Raw genomic sequence first — 22,370 nt, 5'->3', positions numbered from 1 at the left:
GCAGCCGGACTCCGAAACTCGCTCCAGGTCATTTCAGTAAAGTGTGTGCGCGCGTATGCGTGGTGTGTCTATGTGTGTGGTGTGTATGTGTGTGTGTGGTATTATATCCCAGGGCAGGAAATAGCTGGGCCACCTGGGAGGGGACCTTGGAAGTCATTATTGCGGCCTCTCCTCCCCTGTTTCTGAGGACACGTGGTTTCCCCTCTCCGCCTTCTGAGTGTATCTGTTCCATGTTCCTGCCTCTCTCTGTGGACTGTTGGATGCTGGAGGGACTATTCCTTGCTCCTTCGTGGACTTACTGTGGTTTTTTAGTTCAAGAACCCAATCTTATCCATCTAATCATCGTTCAATAAAACTTCTTGAATACCTACTGTGTGTCAGGCAGTATTTTTAGGCACTGGGAATACAGCAGATATCAAAGCAAAGCCTCTTATTTCTAGTAGGGAAAACATATTAAACAAATAAAGATATAATATTTCAGGTGGCAATATGCTGTGAAGAAAAATAAAGCCTAGTGAGGGTCTGGAAAGTGCCTTTGAGGGCGTGGGGCAGACTGCCGTTTTTATAACTGCCATCTGGAGGGGCCTTGCTCCCATCAGTGACATTAGAGCAGAGCCTCGAGGAAATGAGTGAGTGATCGTGCAGGTAGCTGAGGTAAGAGTGTTTCCCAGAGGGGAAGGATGGTTGAAGACCCTGAGACCCGGCATTGCTTGAGGCCTTCAAAGAAAGGCCAGCGGACAAGTGTGGCTTGCCTGGAGTGGGTGCGGGAGCGCCTGCGGAGATGGGCCCAGCAGGCAAAGGCCACAGGCCTGCAGGGGAGGGGACTGCAGTTGGGAGGGCTTGGCGTAGAGGAGGCAGCGGTGGGACCTCCACTGTAGCAGGTGCACTAGGGGCGAGAGAGGGGACAGCGTAGGCCTGAGCAGGCCGAAGGAGAGCAGCTAGCAGGCTCATCCCCATGGCGGGGGGAGGGGGGGGAGAGAGGGCTGGGCAGAGCTGGGGAGCTGACCAGAGGGGGTCACCATCTGGACAGGTTTGAAGGTTGAACAGTTGCCCGTGGCTCTAACTGATTTCATTTCTGGACCTTTGAGTTCAGCTTGTTGAGAGAGCGAATCTTATGGGCCCAGAGCAGCCTGTGGATGAAGTGACCAGAGAGGGAGAAGGGTAGGGTCAAGATCAAACAGCAGCCCTCCCTGCGAGCGAGCGAGGAAGGACTCTGGCGTCCCATGGTTGGCCTGTTTCCTTCGCTCATGCCTGGGAAAGGTGCTCACAACCTGAGACGGAGCTGTTCTTACTCCAGTCTTCCGTTTCAAAACCGGGGCTCGGCGAGGGTGAGCGACTTGCCCTCGCCCACGCAGCTGGCGGAAGGAAGAGCCTGGAGCCCACCTTTGGGATTCCCTCGGCTTCCAGAGCCTGCGCCCGCACACCCGAGTCAGGCCGCCTGGGGGCGGGGGTAGGGGTGTGGAGGAGAGCGGAGGGAGGAGCCGGGACGGCACCGGGACAGGTGCGAGGTCGCGGAGGCCCCGAGGAGCGTCCGGACTCCGGGGATCCGGGCGAGTGCTCACGCAGCCCGCGTTGCGGGGAAGCACGAGGCTGGGCCGTGAGCGGGGCCTCCGCCTGGTCCGAGGACGCGGCTGCCGACCGCGCCGGGCTGCGGGGGAGCGAGAGCCCAAGCCAGGTCGGGGCCGCCGCGGGCTGTGGCGGGCGGAGCCGGGGCCGCGGCCGGGAGGACACTGCCCCCTGCTGGCGGTGCCGGCGGGCACTTGCCGCTCCGGCCTCCAGCGCGGAGCGGGCCCCTTAAACCGGCTGGGCCGCGGGAGACGCCCCGCAGGAGGTTCCGTCGGGGCCCTGGTCGTGTTCAGTGCGGAGATTTCAGCGCCACTGCTCCACGTCATGTTCACTCTGGCCCAGCTGACAGGGCGGCCCCGTGTCGGGGGCCTTCCATTTCTGTGACAGAAGGTGAGGAAGGGAGGGAGGACGGGGAGAGAGGGAGAGAGAAGGGGAGGGAGGAGGGAGGGGAGGAGGGAGGAAGAAGTAGAGAGGGAGGGGAAGAAGAAGAGAGGGAGGGGGGAGGAAGGGAGGGAGAAGAAGAGAGGGAGGGAGAGAGAAGGGGAGGGAGGAGGGAGGGAAGGAGGAAGGGAGGAAGAAGTAGAGAGGGAGGGGAAGAAGAAGGGAGGGAGGGGAAGAAGAAGGGAGGGAGGGAGGGGAGGAGGAAGGGAGGAAGGGAGGGAGGAAGGGAGGGAGGAAGGGAGGGAGGAAGGGAGAGGAAGGGAGGAAGGGAGGGAGAAGAAGAGAGGGAGGGAGAGAGGAAGGGAGGGAGGGAAAGAGGAAGAGAGAGAGAGAGAGAGAATATTACGGATCACTGTCCAAGTGAATGGGAGAGGAGAGCATAACCCCCCAGGGAAGGGACGAAAGTATGGGCTTACCTCCAGGCGGTCAGAAGCTCTCAGGGCAGCATCTTGGCACATAGGGCTTAGAAATGATACCTGTGCTCTTGTTAACAGAGGCCAGCACCCGGGAAGGCAATCTGCGCCCCCCCCCCCCAGGGAAGCTCCCCTTGCTTTGATTCAGTTGTCACCAGGAAGAGAAGGAGCAGTGGCACCCCAGCTTGTTCCGACGCTAGTCCCGTGGTCGTGGTCCATCATGGAAGTCTGTCCAGATCCCCGCAGGCCTGCGGCCTGGTCTACTTCCCCACACTCCGAGTGCCCAGCTCTCTTAATACTGTTTTGTTTTTTAAAAAAACAAAAGCAAACCCCAAAACCAAAATCAGAGTGGAAATCATTTTTAGTTACAGATTTTGGTCAGATCCCCAGCTAATCAAGTTGCATTAGAGTGATGATTCTTACTTTCAAGACTGCAGAGGGAGGAAAACGTGGCCTCCAGCTTGATTTCTAATAGGAAAAAAGAAAAAGGGAAAGCTGAAGCCATCTCAGTTCTCATAAACCCCGGGGGATCCCCTGCAAGGGGCCCTCGTCATCCCTCCCAGTGGCACTGAGGATATGCCCACAGGCTGTTGCTTACTGTATACATGTTCATAAAGAAAAAAGTGGGACAGACACAGCCTAAGTAGGAATTCACATTTTCAGAGAATGACACTATGGATACTTACGTACCCACGGGAGAGCATTTTATCCAGACCTGGAATGGTGGCTGAGAAAGCCAGTCCTACTCACAGGGGCTGCAGCCACCATGGGGGGGAGGGGGGAGCCGGAAGACCTGTTAAGCCAGGAAGAACCAGTGAGGAGTACGGAGCGCCATGATGAGCTGGAATTTTTGTTCAGGCCACAGATGTAATGATCTGAAAGGCTTTTTTTTTTTTTTTTAATTTGACTAATTTTGGCCTCACAGCAACCTTGAGAAGTAGAAAGAGCTGGTATATTTATCTGTATTTTCCTACATAAGAGAAACAGAGCTCAGGAAAGATTAAGTGATTGAACTGAGGACACAGCCGGTCAATGAGAAGGGCCAAATATTTTGACTCTTCGCTACCTGTTATTTTTATTACTAAAGTAGCCTCTAGAAGGTGAACATAGGTTTTACACCATCATTCCTTTCTTCATTAGGAATTTTGGGTATGCCCGAATGGTTCCATTGGATAACGAGCAAAGGCAGTAGACAGCAGATTTAATGGAGGCTAACTTTTGACCGTGAGTTAGAGTCAACTCCTCGGTTAAGTGTAGGTTCATTGGTCCAAGGCTGTAGCCTTATTCTCACAGGTGGAGATGGTGACAAGATTGGTGATTATCAGGAGTCAGCTGGTGTTTTGGGGTTGCAAACAACAGAAATCAGGTTGGATAAGTTAAGCAGACAATTGTGTCGGAAAGATTTCAGGCAAATCTCAGGGTCCACGGGAAGACTAAAGAACTGGGAGTGGATAGAAGCAGGGGCCCAGTGGGGGGAGCTGATAAGGCAGGAACCAATTGGGGGCGGCCAATGCTGCAGAATGAAGGGTGGGATGTCCGGCTCACCTCCCCTGAATCACTTGCTGTCTTCTTGGCCAGGGCCTACTTGACAGTCCCAGTAAAGTGACCTGTTGTCAGAAAAGGAAAACAGAATTTTCAGTTGCTGAAATAGGGAGAGCTGGGAAGACGATATCCACCCTTTATGTGGACCCCTCCAGCCCCATGCGACCTTCCGGTAAAGGAGAGTTTTGCAAGTCCAGTCCGGGATCTTCTGTGATGTGGACGGTGGGGGATAAGTGAGGAGGTTTGGCTGGAAGGGATTCAGTCAGTCAACACAGGGAGAGAATAGGGAGGAGAGAGGAGGAAGGTTCGCATGCCTTGCTTGATGCTGGGACTGGTGTGTGGGGTTTGGAGTATTTCCCAGATAGCATCGCATAGAGCAAAGACAAGGCGCTCCTGAGATGCATGCGGCAAGTCATGAATTGAGTCAGATTGGAGTTTTTTGTTTTTTTTTTTTAAAGATTTTATTTATTTGACAAAGATAGAGACAGCCAGCGAGAGAGGGAACACAAGCAGGGAGAGTGGGAGAGGAAGAAGCAGGCTCCCAGCAGAAGAGCCTGATGTGGGGCTCGATCCCATAACGCCGGGATCACGCCCTGAGCCGAAGGCAGACGCCCAACCGCTGTGCCACCCAGGCGCCCCAGATTGGGTTTTTTTTTGTTAAAGATTTTATTTATTTATTAGAGAGAGAGATTGCACGTGCACAGGAGCAGGGAGGAGGGGCAGAGGGAGAGAGAGGGAAAGAATCCGAAGCAGACTCCATGCTGAGTGCAGAGGCCGATACTGGGCTCACTCTCATGACCCTGGGGTCATGACCTAAGCCGAAATCAAGAATCTGATGCTTAACTGACTGAACCAACCAGGCGCCCCTGAATTGGGTCAGTTTTAAGGTACTTCGTGAGATGCGAGCAAAGATTAGCAGTTCCCTTTGAATGACACGTGGGCTCTGAGTCATGTGACTTTGAGTGTGCCTTTGTGCACAGACTGGATAGGGCTCTGGATTTTATTAGGGTCACAGTTGTATTTAGTGTTTGTCATCAAAATTCTTGGGAATTGAGTGGCCTATGGCTTGCAGAGCAGAAGATGGATGTGACTGAATTGATCCATTTCCTTCTTTTTGTCCTTGTTCTAGAATTACTCATTTTAGTTTTTCCATGAGGAAAATTACAAATCTGCTTAAAATTTCCTTAAGGAAGTAAAATCTGCGATGGCTTTATTTTCTAGAAAGTGAGCATATTTCTGGTCAGGGCTTACGATATACCTGGATGGGTCCTGCATTTCCATTATTGTTCCCTTATAAAGAGCTTATCATTTTTATTATAAATAAGACCTTGAGTGCATAATTATATATATATAAAAGTAGAAGCACATGATCTAATTCATAAAAGTTTAATGTGTTCATCTGTCCTGTTACTTGGAAGCCAACACTGTTATCATCAGAAGAACTACCTTTCAGAGTAAGCATTTCACGTGCACAGTAACCTTATGGGGTGAATCCACTCTCATCTCCATTGTACAGATGAGAAGAGTAAGGTTACTCATTTGCTCACAGTCACACAGTTATAGGAAAGAACGGCCCAAACCGGCCCCGCTGCACGGCTGCCCCGCTGATTAGCTCGAGCGCCTAGTGTGACTCATTTGTCACAAGGCTCTAACATTCAGAACCCAAACTATTATATTAGCATCATTAAAAGAACAAAAAAAAAAAGCCACTGGTAGGTTAATGAATCAATTTTGAATTAATTAGGGTTTGCTAATTAATTTAAAATCTTTTGGGGGGTATTTACTCTTTTGCTAGGCCCTGTGGACACAGTGGCGAGCTGAGATAAAGCACCTGTCTTCAAGGATCTTAGAGCCTGGTGGAAATGTCAAATGAGAATCAAATAATTGCAAAAAAATAAACATATAATGACAAGTTCTGATAGGTACGTTCTTTGAGAGTGGATGACAGCAGTAGTGATAGGCGGAGAGAAGACAGCAGTGAAAGGGAAGCAATTAGCTATGTTCACCTGTCATCCACCGTCCAGCAGGTGTCACGTCCTGCAGGTATACGACTGTGTCAGTTGCCATGGAAGGTACGATGATGAACAAGACGTAGTCCTTGCTCTCAACAGGAAGTCAAGGGAGAAAACACATGTACATAAAGAACCGGAACCATATGCCATAAACCATGAGGTAAGACGACAGGACGACACAGTTAGCATATGACAGCTGACATCTCTTGGCACACTTGGAAGTACCCCACCCGGGGTAACTCACTACTCCTTAAATGGCCCTCTTAGGTAAGTACCATTCTTACCCCCATGTGCATGGGGAGGGAGTGGAGAGCAGCGAGGCAAGGACACATCCCAGGTTTGTGTTTAGGGGCTGGGAGAAATAGAGGCAGCAGGTTTTAAGGAATGGCTAGAAAGTGGCAGAAAGGGAGGGACAAAATGTTATGGGTGTTCAGAGCAGGGAGAGCATACTTCTGGCTGGAGGAATCAGGAGAAACTTCCTGGAGGAGTGAGTATCTGATGTGGGCCTCGAAGGATGGGGAGACTTCTGCAGGCAGAGACTGGGGCTGTTAGCACAGATGGTGGCATGCCCCAAGGCAGGGTGTGTGGCGAGTGTGCTGGACTGGGTACGGATGTCCCTGGGAACCGTGCAGGGCAGTGGTTCCTATACCTGGCTGTGCTTTAGTCTCCTGGAAAACTTCTTTACAAATTTAGATTCCTGGGATCCACCCAAGACTCTGATTAAGTAGATTAGGGAACAGCCACTTTTACAAAGCACCCTTGGTGAATCAGATGTAGAGAATGGTATGGTGAGAGGGGTGTGGCCAGATTCTGCAGGGCCTGGGGCTTGGGGCCTAGGAGTTTGCTCTACTTGGTGGGCACGGCTGAGAGAAGGCATCTGCTGAGCCAGGCTCCGGGACGGCAGTCTGTTTCAGGATGCTGGCCTCGTCAAGAGCCCGAAGGCAAGGAGCCTAGCAGTGGCTAGTTAACCGTACCTGCCAGAAGTGCGTGGCCTGGGATGGGGCAGTGAGGGTGGCCAGAGCATCCAACTGAGTCCTGGGGGCAGAGTCAGCAGGACCTGGTACCCAGACGGGTGGGGAGGGATGGAGAGCAGCTGGGCAGTGCTGCAGGGCCACGTCTGCACCGGGAGGCCAGCCGCCACGACGGTCTCCAGCGAAGTGTTCGCTCCACAAAGGAAGACGAGGGAGGGCGGCTGGCCAGAGGCCTGAGCCTCTCAGGACACCGGCGCCTGGCCTGAAGCTTTCTCTCTTCATTATGTCTGCCCAGAAGAGGCTTCTAAGAAACCCAGATAATCATTTCAAAAACTCCTTCTGGCTGAAAGGATGGGTTCTTTATAGAATCAGAAAGGAAAGCTGGACGTGGGAGCAATGACATCAAGACCAAGGCCGAGGAAAGAGCTTCTGGTTGAGTAGATTTGTCTTGGCTCGGAGACAGAACAGTTTGAGCCAAATGATGGTATGAGTGATTGTAATGGTGGCAGCTATTGGGTCCTGAGTGCAGGATGACCACCGCGCTAGAAGCTTCATCTGAGCCATCTCTTGTAACTCGCACAGTAGCCCCGAGAAATGCCGATGGAGGCAATCTTAGCTCCGGTAGGCAGATGATGAAACCGAGGCCTGAGGCCCCCCAGCTCCTGAAGGGCAGAGCCAAGATGCTGTTTGAGCCATGGTGGGGCTACAGGGCCTCCAGCAGTGTGGTGCTTGAGGGGGGCACGGAGAGAGGGTGGGGAGAGCCCCGGGCCTGGAACCACAATCCCCAGGGCCAAGTCCCAGCTCTGTCTCTCCCCAAAGCCTCAAACCAGGCGCAGGTCTGGCCCTCATAAAATGTCCATAGTAGCACTTGCTCTCCCAGCCTCACTGGGCGGTTGTGAGGCTCGAGCAAACAGAGCAGGTGGCAGGAACACGAGATGTCTCGCTATGCCCGCTGCCTCTGCAGGGAGGACCTGCACTGCTGTCCCGTATTCATTTAAAGGGCAAAGTCTCAGGGGACAGTTCCTCTCAACTCCGTTCAGCGCCACCAACCCTGAGGGCCAACTCTGTGCCTGGCAGGCACTGGAAGGTTCCTGATGACTGATCCTCACGTGAAGGGGCAGGGGAAGGACAGGGAAGATGAAGGTCAGCACTCTTACCCTGCAGCACAAGGAGCAGCGGGAATGAACAAGACATTGGAGACGTCCTTTCCCATGAACTTCAAAATCGGGGTGATGACTGGATCAATAGACTATATTTTGAAAGCAACTAAAGGACGGGAATATGATGATAATCAGCGGGGTGCATGGGTCTGTCAGATACAAATCCTGTAACACTGAAACAATTGCTTTCCATCACAAGATAACTGGCTTTGGCTCGGGGCCAACAAAAAGTAGATTTAGAGGAATATTGAGGTTCAATGAAGAAATCACTCTCACTTGAGCTTTCTCCGAATCCTAACTTGGGGAAGCGGCAGCAAAGGCACTAGATTTTTCTAAATTGGGGGTGTGGTGGGGAACAAAAGGAATGGGAACCTGCAGTTTGCTCCCCTTTGAGACCGTGGCTGAGTTCACTTCCTTTCCACCGAAGGTGAAATTCTTCCACTGAGGCAGGGCCGTCCTGGGGCTGCAAAGCTATAGAGGAAGAATGTTTATTGATTGAGTTCATGCATTTTACAAGGAAAGAGATGCCCTGGATGGCTCGGAATCTGTTTTATGGTGTAACTGTTTCTTAGAGCAAAGTATTTTATTTTTAAGCACCAGCTGCACAGAGCCTGGTGGTCCTCAGTTGCCTCAGGCAAGTATTTTGTTTTCCAAACTAGAAACCAAGAAAATATAAGGCAGACGAGAACCTCCCTCCTCTGCAAGCTCTCCCCGCCCCCCCAGTCCAGCCCCGATCCAGGGTGAGACTGTGAGGTACAGCCCGGGCCTGGGGTGAAAGCCCTCTCACCCAGCCGCTGGGTCCCGGCTGTAGCATGGCCTCGGGGGCGCTGCGGGGGTGCGCGGGTGGATTGTCTAATCTCGTGCTGTCTGATGGATGAGCGGGACCTGTCAGATGGGCTTTCTCTTGCCTCACCAGTAAATGCAATAAAGCCTCCGCGTGTCATGGTGTGTAGCACTCGAGGTTGATTAAACGTCGACAAGCCTGTAGGATCTGATCTGCCCATATGGTACTTCCATGATTATTTATGGTTTATGTGTGAATCTTGTCAGTCATTCTTCCATCCAACGTTTATTGAGCACCTACCATGGGCCAGGCACCGTGCTAGAAGCTGCTGATACAAAAATAATTGAAAGACAGCCCCAGCTGGGTTTTTTTTTTTTTTTTTGACACCCCTAGCTCTTAAAAGCCCAGAGAGAGTGGAAGGGAAGACTGACACGTACACACACAGTTGTGGCTCAGTGTGACGGGCACAAGGATAGAGAGATGTCATGGGAGAAAGTAGATGGCTTTTGAGGGTTTCTAGAAGAGGCTCTCTGGGAGGAAGGAGATCGCTTATCTGGGTCTTAAAGGACTCAGTAAGTGCTTCTCAGACAGTCTAGATTGGAAAGTCCTTGGAGGCTGAACTGCATGGACAGGGAATTGGGGGGCCCTTGTGATAAATCAGGGTGCTATTGCTGGAAGAAAGGGAACTGGATGCTAGAGAGGCAGAAAAGATAGCAGTGTTGCCTCTTGAATTCCTAACATGACCTAAGTACTTTGAGCTGGAAACCTGGATCACAGATTTGTCTTAACCTCCGTGGCAAGTGGGGACCCACCATAATCACGTGCTGCAGAATCAGCCTGGCTCCCCAGCTGCAGTGTGGGGCCACTTGGGAAGGAGCCGTCAACACAGACTTGCCTGGGAAGGGGCTGGGTCGGTTGAAATCCACTCTCCTTTTTCCTTTCCTGGGCTCCCCCTTTCTGCCCGGAGAACAGCAAGCACTTTGCACCTTTCCACAGGGGGCGTCCTACTGTCTCGATGTTTGGCCGCTGTCGCTGGAGGCCCAGTCAGGTCCACTTCCTGATTAGTCCTTGATCCTTCTCCCAGTAGGGCCATATGGGGCTGCACGCCGGTTCCTCTCACATAGAGCTAAAACGTCCTCCCGTGTATGGGAATTGCTGCTATAGGGAGCTTCGGACACGTACCGTCATAACTTGAAGCGACAGGAAGCTACTTAGCTGGAAATGGTCTCCAACAGATGATTCCGGTAGTCAGGGATTTCACACTTCGTGGCTCCAGGCAGACTGGGGGGGAAAGGAAGCTGGGATGGGAGCAGACACAAGCCCTGAGCAGGGAGGCCTCTGGGAGCAGGGCCAAGGTCAGATCCAATGTCTCAGATGGCCCAGTTTCTTTGGTACCACTTCCACTGGCTCCTTGGCCAAGGGAGAAGGCCTACAGCTGAGGAGAAGGCGCACGAGAGCAGGATGGGGCAACTGGAAGTCTGCGCCCAGCTCTGCTTCGAATTGGCTGAGTCCCTCGGGACCGGTGGCTTTCTGGGTCTGTCCCCTCATCTGTGAAATGGGGGGTGGCCCACCCATGAAGAGTGTTGTGAGGGTCACGGGGTATGAGGTGCTCTGCACTTCATCTGCTTCCTCATTCGTAAGTGAGAGAATTGGGCTCTGTCTCTAGGCCCTTTATAGCACTGAACTCCAGTAGCTACTTTGAAAAATGAAAAACTATACTGCAAATACTTGGTCTTATTTTTGTTGGTGTTGTTATTCCAAGTGGTAAATGAAAGATCCCTCTGAGGTACATAAGTAATCTGCTATTCTCCACTGGCCAGTTCTTAGCAAAAAGGAGCAGGGTAGCTCAGAGCTTACGACTGACCGGATGCTTCTCTGTGGCACAATATCATGATGGCCTGCTTGCAGAGGAGACGTTCATTGCAAAAAGAATCATAAAGGGATTTGCTAGTATCTGCCCCTGACAAGTTATTGAAACTTATTTAATAGCAGAAAGGGTATTTCTGGTAAGGAATGGGTTTTATGGTAAAAAAAAAAATCTGACTTGGCTAGATCAAAAAAACAAAAACAAAAACAAAAAAACAACCCAAAAACAAAAAACAAAAAAAGCCCTGTAGGTGGGCACCCATGCAGGGTTACAGAGAGAAGCACAAGATCCCTCGCTGTCATGCTAGGGAAGCAGGACATCTGAGCATGAAGCATATAATAAAGGCAAGTTAGATGAGAATATATGGAGAGTGCCCGAGATCCACAGAACATTCCGTGGTTAGTTGGTGAATGAATGGCAGAGAATGGCCTGTGAGGGTGGCAACAGGTGCTCTGGGAGCCACGTGCTTGATTCTTGAGGCTTAAGAGCTCACAGGGAACAGCCAAGATGGCAGCCTCGCTGGGTCCCACAGGAGCAGAGGTCCAGGGGCCAAAGGGGAGGGGAGGTGGCATGAGCTTTATTAAATCCAGAGTAGCCATTTCCTTCTGTATTGACACCCTCTTGCACCTTCTGCTTCCCCAGATTCATGCTGGAGCTTGGCAGATTTTGAGTCTCTCAAGAAAGAGGCCTCTGGCTTAGGGAACTGCGTGTCAGCTATGGGAAAATCACTTGTTTACACCTTGCAGGCTTTCTCCGGGGGCAGAAAGGAAGCAAAATGGATGGGAAGTACCATCCATTGAACTCGGAGGCCAGCAGGAGATCCCACATTTGGATCTCATACAAGTCGCTTAAACTCTCAGGGTCTCAGTTTTCTTATTTGTAAAATGGGGTTAATTCTCACGGCCGGTTGTGAGTCGGAGTCAAAAGGACATACTCGACGTGGAAGAGCTTTAACTCTGAAGTTATTATTGGAAACTGGACCATGCTGTCCGGCGTGGCTGTCCCCTTTCTAGTTCTCTGAGCCCCATTTCCTCATGTGTAAAGCGCAGCTCATAAGAGCACCTGCCGTGCAAGGTCACCCCGAGGAGGAACCCAGGCGACGCGTGCGGAGTGTTTAATTTAGGGCCCGCTCATGGCGCATGCGGAATCCATGTTCGTTCCTCTTCTTCTGGTGGTTCAAAGCTCGGTCATGAGGAAAGTTGGAAGCTGGCAAAAGACTCCATTACAAGCACCCTGGTGACTGTCGCCTCTGGAGAGGATCTAAGGATGAAAACAGCCTTAGGTCACCTGTCCAGTCCAGCAACTCACAAGCTGGTGGCTATCTTTAAAGAGAGAGCTCTTCAGCAAACTGTAGCTCCGACAGCAGCCAACCTTGATCTGTCCTGCCTCCTTTCTGGGCGTCTGATCTGGGCAAGCGAGGAGCAGCTGACAAATGGTGTGAGGCCAGCCAAGAGGACCCTCAGGGACTTGCCTCCCACAAGCGGTCTGTCCACCTGTGCAAACCAAGCTGGCCCCTCTATGAGCAGCCTCACTGCTGAGGACCGGAGGTGACGCCGAGCAGTCCTGCAAGCCCAGAGCTCCGTGGTGACCAGGGTAATTGAGTGCTATGAGCTCTGGGCCACGCAGGCCATGAATCCTGGTTTGTTAGGTCCGCCTCAGCGCTAAGTAGTGCCCAGCACTGGCTCGGGAAAGCTCAAATTGTCCAGCATCAAAGCTTGACGTATCTCTCTGGGGCGCTTGCTTGGAGTCTTTGAGGCTTTCTCTGCCTTGTGATGGGTATTCCTGGTCCCACTTGCTTCTCCTTCACTCAGTGGCCACACTCAGTGTTCTACCCGCAGGCCTTTCTCTTCTCCCCTCCTGGTTCCTGGGCAACACTGCCCACTGCCTTGGCTTTCGCCGTCGTATCATGCTGATGCTGTTGCAACTTCCGTCTCGATTCCCACCTCTCTCCTGAGCTACGTGCCCGTATCTCCAGCTGCATACCAGACAGGCTCACTTGCAGGGTTCATGTGAACCATGAACCCCAAACATCCCAGACCTAACTCATGGCTTCTCCTACATTTCCGTCTCCATTTGGGAGCCAGATCATATGCTTCATGGGGTGGCAGTTCACCCAAGTCTGTAGGATGACTCGATGACTAGGGCTCAGTGTGGGCATGACACATATTCCTGCAGCCTCCATTTGTATGGAAGCTGGCAAAATACTAGAGAACAGAATGCAAAATCTATACTAAAAATTAAGGCAGAACCTAAGATTTTAAACAAAATGTGTCTGCAAGAGTTGCCTCGGACTGTGCCCCAGTTCTCCATGGGGGACAAATTTGTTTTTCCCATAAAGGACTCAAGTTACTTTGGGTTAGAGATAAATATGCGGTCATCTGCAGGAAGGAGAACGAAGAATTCCCAGCCAGCAGGTGTTGGTTGTCATTGACTGAGTGTGTGAGCAGGGGCTGGTCAGCAGAGGAGCTGGAGAAAAGGGAGCGTGTTTCTATGCGCTAACCAGGGAAGGGGCAGTCATGCCAGTAGACATCCAGACCTATTGACAACAGTACGTAGAATGCGAAGGCTGGGCACGTACTAAGCCGACTGTGAGTCTTCCAGCACCATTGACAAGAGCACGTAATAGCGAGTCGTAGGCTGTGGGGGAACTTTTTATTTTTCCTTCTACTATTTGTTCATCCCATTTTCATTAATAGCCCGCATTAATGTTTGAGAGTCACCCTCCCTCATTCTAAGGCCGCATGTTTTAGGGACGGTCCTTCCCCCAGCTTAGGGGTGGAACACAGGATGGGCCTCGGCTGATCAGCGCACTTCATTCCTCCTGATTACAGTGTGAATCTTAGGTCTACTAGAGAAGAGGCTGTATCCTTAACTAGTTTTGGAGTTGTGAATGTGAGGCTGGAGCTGCTGAGGCCACTTTGTCACCATGCAGAGAGGCTTTGTCTGAAAATGGCATCAACCAAGAGGAGGCAGAGACAAGAGATGGAAAGAGAGAAACTGAATCCCTTGGAGCTCTTGCGTTAAGTCATGCCTGGGGTCAGCTCTCCTTCTGGCTTTCTCAGTTGTATGAACCAGTAGGTCCCCTTTGTGCTCAAGCCAGTGGGTTGGGTTTTCTGTCACTTGCAACCATGAGAATTCTAATGGCCACTCGTCCATCAGGCCATGTAAGCCTGATGGCAACTGCACATTTGTTCTTTTTCTTGATTTAGTGTCATTCTTTCATTCATTATTATTACTCATTTCATTACATTATTATTATTTTTGGTCATTGTTGTTTTTCCAAGTGGCTCTTGCCAGGGGGAGTGAATGTACTGATTACATATGTGCATAGATTTTTCCCATCCAAATAACAAGGTTTTGTTTATTTTTAATTATAAGGAAGTAAATGGGTTTTCTGATTTTATAATTTGGTCACTGTAAGCCCAGTTCCTTAGAGAAGGTGCAAATTGGGTTTCTGTCTTCAAAAGATAGAGGGTCAGATTCTGGATTGTGGAAAATTGACCAGAATAGTAAATGTAGCTTCTAGGCCTTTTCTCTGGAAGAACAACCTGATATCAACATGTAGCTGTGTGAGTATCAAAAACCTTTTACCTCCTGGTCCTTCACTAACCATCTGAAATGTCTCTTCCTCCTCTTTTCCCATTCATTCAGTGATTACCAAGCATTGAGTATGCCTAGTGGAGAAAAGCGACAAAAGCCCCTGCTTTTATTGAGCTTATGTTCTTGGGAGGGAAGGTGGACAATAGACAAGATAAATACATACTGTAGCTAGTAACACACAACTGGGGGGACTGAGATGTTTTAGACAGGCGGATCGGAGCAGCAACTCTTCCCCAAAGACTCCAGGAGAGTGAGGGAAGTATCTGGACAGTCATCGGGAAGGGCGCCCCGTAGAGGGAAAGGCCAGCGCCAAGGCCTGAGGCGGTGGCTGACCTGGCAGTTTGGGTGGGAGGTGACCAGCAGAGATGGAGTTGGAGAGAAGGAGGCCCAGGGTACGCAGGCGCACAGGGGCCAGAGTGAGGGCGTGGGAGGAGGGAGAGTTTGAGGGCTTTGAGCAGAACAGTGACAGGATTCAACTCATATCTGGGCAGGATCCCTCTGGCTGCAGTGTTGTGGATGGATGACAGAGGGACCACGGGCAGAAGCAGGAGAGCAGCAGGGAGGTGATGGTGGCCTGGCCAAGAATAGAGGCTGACAGGATTTTCTGATCGACTGCATCGATAGCAAAGGTTGAACGATGGCCTGAGGTTTTGTTTTGTTTTATTTTATTTGTTTTGTTTTGTTTTTTATCGTAAGTACTGATGCGTCAACTTTGTTTATGCTGAAATGGACGCTTACTAATAGAAGTGTTCCTTCTACTGGGCTGTGGCAGCTTTAGGGTAGGGTGCTTTGATTTCTTCATCTTTGTCTCCCCCAAAATCTGTGTAGGAGACAATCCCGCAGGGAGAAGGTTGTGTGACAAAATGGAAAGCACATGACTGCGAGCCTGAGCGACTCTCCTTCGGGAATGTCTCTGCAGGTGCTGAGCAAGGAAAGGGAGTGGTTTCCTGCCTGGCTAGTGGCCCAGGGAAGCAGCACAGTTGTGGGGGTAAAGCCGAGGACCAGTGTTGGGGGGCTAGACTCTGGGGTCTTTAGAGGTCACGGGAGATCAGGGCTCTGGAGCAGGTGGACTGGGCATGGTGTCAGGAGTGTCAGCGGTCTTGAACCGTGGCAGGTGGCCTGCAGCAGCATGATGGCCTGCAGACTAGCCTTCTGGAGGCAATTGGCAGTGGTGATGGCCATGAAGGACATCCAGGTCAGAGGGTTGGTGCAGTCAGGTACACCAGGAGGGTGCCACTAACTAAGGGCAGCAGAGGGACAGCAGACAGAAGTGGTGTAGAGGAGTGGACAGATATCGGAACAAGGAAGAGACTCTGATTATAAATGGAAATATATAACCAAAAGGCTCTCCATCCTTTTGGAGGTTCTCAAGGAGATACGAGAAGGCAGAGGGCTGAAATCACACGACTTGGTAGGTGGGTGAAATTGATCTAGAGGTCATACTACAAACTATTAAAGTGACCTTGCCCAGGGTAGGACCTAGGGGATATTTTGATTTATAAGTGCTGTCTCTATGGGATAGTTCTACTGATGGCTATCAATGTCCTCTGTTCTCTAGGGGTATTAGCAATGCCAAAGTGATTCCTTCTGGGTCTAAACCTCCTCTTCATTTGTCTTCTCTTTATCTCTGTTGTTTGCTGATGTCCTGCACCGACCCATGTCCCTTACTGGCCCCTGCTGGTCAACACTATTTTGGTTGCTCCCTTATATTAAAACTTGTAGAAGGATTGTTGTGTCCTCTCTGTCTCTGTCCACAACTGTTTGTAAAGATTAGGCTTTAATATACACAGACTTCTGTCTCAATTGTATAGCCTTAATCAATTTGGCTCTCTTTATTTCTTTTTTATGAGATCTATTGTCTTCTGATTACAAAAGAAATACATGCCTATTGTAGAACTCAATTGATTTTCTAGAGCTTTTATTTTAAATTTGCATTCCCTGTGAGTGTGCATCTGGGCGATTTGGGGGATGCTGGAGGGGCAACTCTCCTTGAATGCAAAGTGCAGCCCGTGCAGCCTTTGCTGGTGAACGGGTGTCTGGGAAACAAGGATTCACAGCAGAGTGCTGCCTGGACAACCTTCCTCGTTGTGCAAACATCCTTCCCCTAGAGCTGTTTTTTGTCCCCCACGTTCAAACATGCTTTTAGCAACAGCAGCTGGAGTTAAAGGCATTCACTTACCAGAAAATATGGCCTCGCAGGGACTTTGTGGCTTCCTAGGTCATGCTCTTCACTCGGACAGTTCACATGTGATTTGAAGGGCTACACCCTTTGTGCAAAATTCTGTAGTTCATTTGTGCGCTGATTTTCTTGGGTACACGCTTTGGCTTCTGAGCGTACAAGGGTATTATGCTTACAGTCTTTGGTCAAAGTAAGAAAAATCAGGAGGTTAACCAAGCCTCGTTAGTATTGCATGGTACACATTTTCTCGTACCTTTTTCTTCCTCCTGAACTCATTCAACGCTATGGGTCACACACATGAAAATTACCTGTCTTCATAATCGCCAGGGAGAAAAGAAAAACCCTTACGGAGATCCTGTTTTTGTCACACACCTATCTCCTGTGACTCAACATCCTCACCACGACTCTTTGAGGGAGTATTGTCCCCACTTTACAGATGCCCTGGAAGATGGATGAAAAAATTGGCACTCAGAGAGGTTAAGAATTTTGAATCTGGTCACCAGACTTGCTGTGACCTTGGATAAGTTCTTAAATGCTGTTTCAGGCCTAGGGCCAGAGAAAGTGTAACTTGAAGAGAGCAAATTAAATTGTTTAATTGTTAAATTGCAAAGACCAAAGGTGTTGATTTTCTGTCCAGATTATTTTTTTCAGCTCTTTCTCAACCCTATTTTCTCCTCTCAAACAACCCAGCCAGCCAGTTGTCCAGGGATTGATGTATGGCTGGGAGCAGACCCGTGTGAGCGTAGACAGGCGAGCCCAAGGAAAACCGACTGGCTTGGCTGATGGGGGTGACAGCTTGGTAATGGACCTCTGAGAGTGTATATATGAATTAAGCACCTTTCATTTCCTTTGCTGCAAAAACATCAATTAAGCTTGAATAATCCATGGGTTTCCCCCACTTTCAGGCAGGAGAAAATCAGCACAAATTGGCTGGAGTGTTTTTTCCTCTAGGCTTTGATCATTAATCGTCTTCAGCTCTTTCCTGCTCTCCCCCCACCCTGCCAAAAAAACACCCACACACTGCCATTTCTGGCACCCACTGCGAACACTTACTAGGCAATTTGTTAGTCTTGAGTATAATGAAGATACGCATTCAATGTTCTGAAGGCTGATTCTATGGAAAGGGTGCCAGGCTATTCGCTGAAGGTTGGTGAGGTTTGTCCAGAGCCCTTTCTGCAGGTTGGCCAAGTGGATTGGCTTTGACATGGCAGCCTGGTCCCTGGCTGGCACTGCCCTGCACAGGAGCCAAACGGATGTGTCTCTGCGGGCCTCTCCATCTGACACCAGCCGGAGAAAGCCTCATTTGTCTTTGAAAGGCCTTCCTCAACCCATACATTTTTTGAAATGATGCTGGGAATGTCATGCTGTAAGAATCGATACCGGCACGGACATTTCCCTCGCTTTGCAGCTAGTGTTTTGGGTGACTATGGGCTCCCTGGGATGAGGCCATCTCACTGCCCCTTTGCTCCTAGGCGGGATACAGCCGCACCTGCCAACCGGAGCCTGTCCTTCTCACAAGGGCAACAGTTTATGAAGAGCCAACTGAGTGGGTCCTTCCCTTAGCTCTTCGGGGAACGTCCGAGGGAGCCTGCAAAACCGGGGACCTGTAGCTGGTTTGTCAATTCAATTCAGCGCCTAATAGGTATTATCAGCCCCATTTTCCAGATGAAGAAACGAGGCTCAGAGAGCAGGTTTACATTTTTTTTAGTAGTTGTGAAGGTCAGGCTTTGTACTCATAGTTGAGTGCTTACAAATCCCAGTGCCTACAGTTTTTTTTTAAAGTTCTGAAACAGGTTAGTCACACACAGAAGCAGGTATACGTAAACCTCATATTCACATGTAATGGGAGAAGAGCTAGAACAGTACTGTTATTTTAAATAGAAGGTTGGGTTATTGTGTTGTTTTGTTTTTTAACCATTGTTTGATTAAATTTGGTGTTTAAATAATGATGGAAATATTTCATATAATTTTCACTTTTTGGTTGTGGAAAAAAAATTCGGTTTTCTTCTCCCTCTGCCCAGAGAGGTCCGTGCTGCAGACTGTGGCGTGCGACACCCCCACGGATGACTCACACTTTCACCCCATGTAAGCTTATCATGAACATGTAACTGCCATGTTTTGCATTTTTAAGTTCTACTTAATTGATAACAGACTGTGATTTGCTGTTCTTTTTTTCCTTTTGTGACTTGTTTTTTACTCAATTTTTGTGTGTTAGGTAGCTATCTGTGTTATTAAAAATAATTGTAGTTCATTCATTATAACTGCCAAAGAGTACTTTATTATTTGGTAAGCCACAATTTTTTATTCATTTTCAAGTTAATGTGCATTCTGTTTTTTTCTGATTTTCTAGTATTACAAACAGTGCTGCAGTGAATGTTCTTTTTTAAAAAATTTAATTTTATTTTATTTAAATTCAATTAATTAACATATAGTGTATTATTAATATCAGAGGTAGAGGTCGGTGATTCATCAGTTGAATATAACACCCAGTGCTCATTACATCACGTGCCCTGTTTAATGCCCATCACCCATTTACCCCACCCCCCTCCCCTCCAGCAACCCTCATTTTTTTTCTTATGATTAAGAGTCTCTCATGGTTTGTCTTTCTCTCTGATTTCACCTTGTTTTATTTTTCCCTCCCTTCCCCTATACTCCTGTTTTGTTTCTTAAACTCCACATATGAAATCAAATAATTGTCTTTCTCTGATTGACTTCTTTCACTTAGCTAATACCCTCTAGTTTCATCTCCATCCTTGTAAATGGCAAGATTTCTTTTTTGATGGCTGCATAATATTCCACCATGTATATACACCACATCTTCTTTATCCATTCATCTGTTGATGGACATCTCAGCTCTTTCCATGGTTTGGCTATTGTGGACATTGCTGCTATAAACCATGGGGTGCAGGTGCCCATTTAGATCACTACATTTGTATCTTTGGGGTAAATACCCAGTAGTGCAATTGCTGGGTTATAGGGTAGCTCTATTTTCAATTTTTTGAGGAACCTCCATACTGTTTTCCAGAGTGACTGCACCATCTTGGATTCCCACCAGCACTGTAAGAGGGTTCCCCTTTCCCTGCATCCCCGCCAACATCTGTCGTTTCCTGACTTGTTAATTTTAGCCATTCTGACTGGTGTGAGGTGGTATCTCACTGTGGTTTTGATTTGCGTTTCCCTGATGCTGAGTGATGTTGAGCACTTGTTGATGTATCTCTTGGCCATTTGGATGCCTTCTTTGCAGAAATGTCTGTTCATGTCTTCTGCCCATTTCTTGACTGGATTATTTGTTCTTTGGGTGTTGAGTTTGATACGTTCTTTATAGATTTTGGATATTAACCCTTTATCTGATAAAACATTTGCAAATATTTTCTTCCATTTTGTAGGTTGTCTTTTGGTTTTGCTGATGTTTTTATCTTGATGAAGTGCAAAAGCTTTTTATCTTGATGAAGTCCCAGTAGTTCATTTTTGCCTTTGTCTCCCTTGCCTTTGGAGACGTGGCTAGCAAGAAGTTGTTGTGGCCGAGGTGCAATGAACATTCTTACATGTATCTCTTTGTATATACATTTGAGAATTTCTTTAAGTGGATTAATTAATTTATTAATTTATTTACTTTCTCTAAGTGTGAATGCAGAGCATGCATTTCATTGGTTACTTCTGAATTGCCCCCCTACATGGTTGCATCAACCCACACTCCTGTTAGCCACATATGAAAGTTTCTTTTCTCCACACTCTCATCAATGCATGGTATTGTTAGATGTTTCTGTTGTGCTGATATGATGGTGTAAAATGGAATCTCACTGTTGTTTTCCCAATCCCCCCTGAATGTGCTGCAATGCCTGTCACCTGGGCCTTGTCTGGGGGGGACTATGTCCCCACAGTCAAGATGGTTCCAGGGTCTCTGGGGCCCAATGACAACCTCATGGCAGAGCTGGAGAGAATCCCACTGAAGATTTGCTGAATTGTTGGATGCCTTGTCCTTCACACATTGTGTCTCTTCCAAAGCCTCTTGCTGAACCTCAGACCTTGTGTTTGGAATGAGTTCATGGAAACAGGATATCCTTGGCTTTTCACCTGTGAGAGACCCAAGGTCTAGTGGCCTCAGTGAATCTGTCAAACAGGTGGCAGGTGTCTTTGTCTTCATGGCCATTCTGTCTCTAATCCCTTCATTTCAGTGTAACCTCTCCCCTTGTTACCCTTTCCTGAAAATCCTCCATCTACGTGCTCTCTGGGCTGGTGTTTCATGACCACTGGTTTATGAGTAAGGATGAGCTAACGTACTGCTTTGTGTCCAGGTCTTCCTCCAGCCCGCTCCTTGAAGACGGTCATTTCGAGCTGTCTCTCTTCTCTTTCTCTTTTGTCGGTCTTTGTTCCCTGTAAAGGTCCAGAATAGAGAACTGAGATTGTTTACTGGCTGCCAGAAAAAGTAGGATTGTAACACCCAGCTCTGGTTCCTCCTCTTAGGTCCATTCACACAGTTAAATCCTGATATTGGAACAAATTTAATGGGTAGAGAGAACTTTGGGGAAAAGGAACAGGAAAGGCAAAGAAATGCTGACTAAACCCACTGACGTAGTAGTTTCCCCGAACTGTTACGTGGCGTACTGCCCAAGATCATGAAAAGAGTGCATGCTTCTGGAGTATCCAGGCCTATTTGATCCCTGTGACTCCACTTACTGGCTATGTGACCTTGGGCAAGTTACCAAGCCTTCACCTCTCTGAGACTCGATTTCCAGGTTTGTAAACAACCCTTGTGGAGTTGTGCAGTTTAGAGATGATGAATGTGAATCGCTCAAAGATCAGGCACGGCTCTCAGCAAAGCCAGGTCAGGGCCTAACTGAGCATTACCCATTCCTGGCTCACTGCCTTGCCCGAAACGCACGCACACACACACACACACACACACACACACCAGACACACGTACATATAACACACACACACATGCCATATACATGCCACACACACAACGCATACACAGATACACACTAAACACACGAGAACCACCCCGCACACCCCACATACACACATATACATTCACCCTGTCCCCCATATACACCCCCACACACAGATACACCCAACACACACCCACATACACACCACACACACATATTCTAGGTGGTTTCTCATCCACTCAGCTGACTTGGTAAAAAGGAGAATCTCTGCTGTAACTGGAACATCTTAAAGTCCATTTTGATTTCACTGGAAGAGAAAAGAATGCAGTTTCATCACTTTACCTGAGAGGTTCAAGAAAGTAAATAAAGGGAAAGAACATAGTCACAATCCAGGGAAGAGGTTAAAAAAAAAAAAGCCTAATAAACTGCCCATCCACTTCGCTATTTGGTTGTAGTTCCAGCAGAAAGGTCTTGCGGGAAGAGCAGGTCAAAACTATTGTCTAAAAATGTGAGGGCTTTAGGTGATGATTTGTCTCCTCTTTTCACTGGGAAGTTGGCTTCTTGTTTACTCAGAGGGGCTCTCTGGAAGAGATAAGAACCAAGGTAGTAACATCACCTTAAAACCATAAATAGTGTTATCCTCTTCAGAATGTCTCAAATGTATGTTATGTGATTATGGAGCAACTTTCGGGATGTGTCACAGCTGACGGCCATCTGCTCTTGTCAAGCCCCATGAGCTGTGGCAAAATGGCAACTCGCTTAGGTTCACATTGGATTACAGTTTTGGGTCCCAGTTTCTAACCAGACCATGTGAAAAACATACACCATCAATTTTCAGGTGTATTTTGTGTTACATACTATGGTATTTAGGGAGCGCCCTCTTTTCCACAGAAGGAAGTTAATTTCTCGAGATTACTGGGCTCAGCCCTGACAGAAAGTCTC

The 22,370-nt window shown here is 48.7% G+C and overlaps 1 long non-coding RNA gene across 1 annotated transcript; it reads left to right on the top strand.

Annotated features, from left to right (window-relative positions):
- The first annotated feature begins 1,779 nt into the window (after nucleotides 1–1,779).
- On the top strand, nucleotides 1,780–18,793 carry LOC123000376 (uncharacterized). Its single transcript, XR_006408337.3, has 3 exons — nucleotides 1,780–1,956; nucleotides 5,758–6,241; nucleotides 11,399–18,793. It is a non-coding gene; the product is annotated as an uncharacterized LOC123000376 (long non-coding RNA).
- The last annotated feature ends 3,577 nt before the right edge of the window (nucleotides 18,794–22,370 follow it).

Source organism: Ursus arctos, unplaced genomic scaffold, assembly GCF_023065955.2.
Source record: "Ursus arctos isolate Adak ecotype North America unplaced genomic scaffold, UrsArc2.0 scaffold_25, whole genome shotgun sequence".
NCBI classification, from domain to species: Eukaryota; Metazoa; Chordata; class Mammalia; order Carnivora; family Ursidae; genus Ursus; species Ursus arctos.
This window is presented reverse-complemented; position numbering and strand designations above follow the sequence as displayed.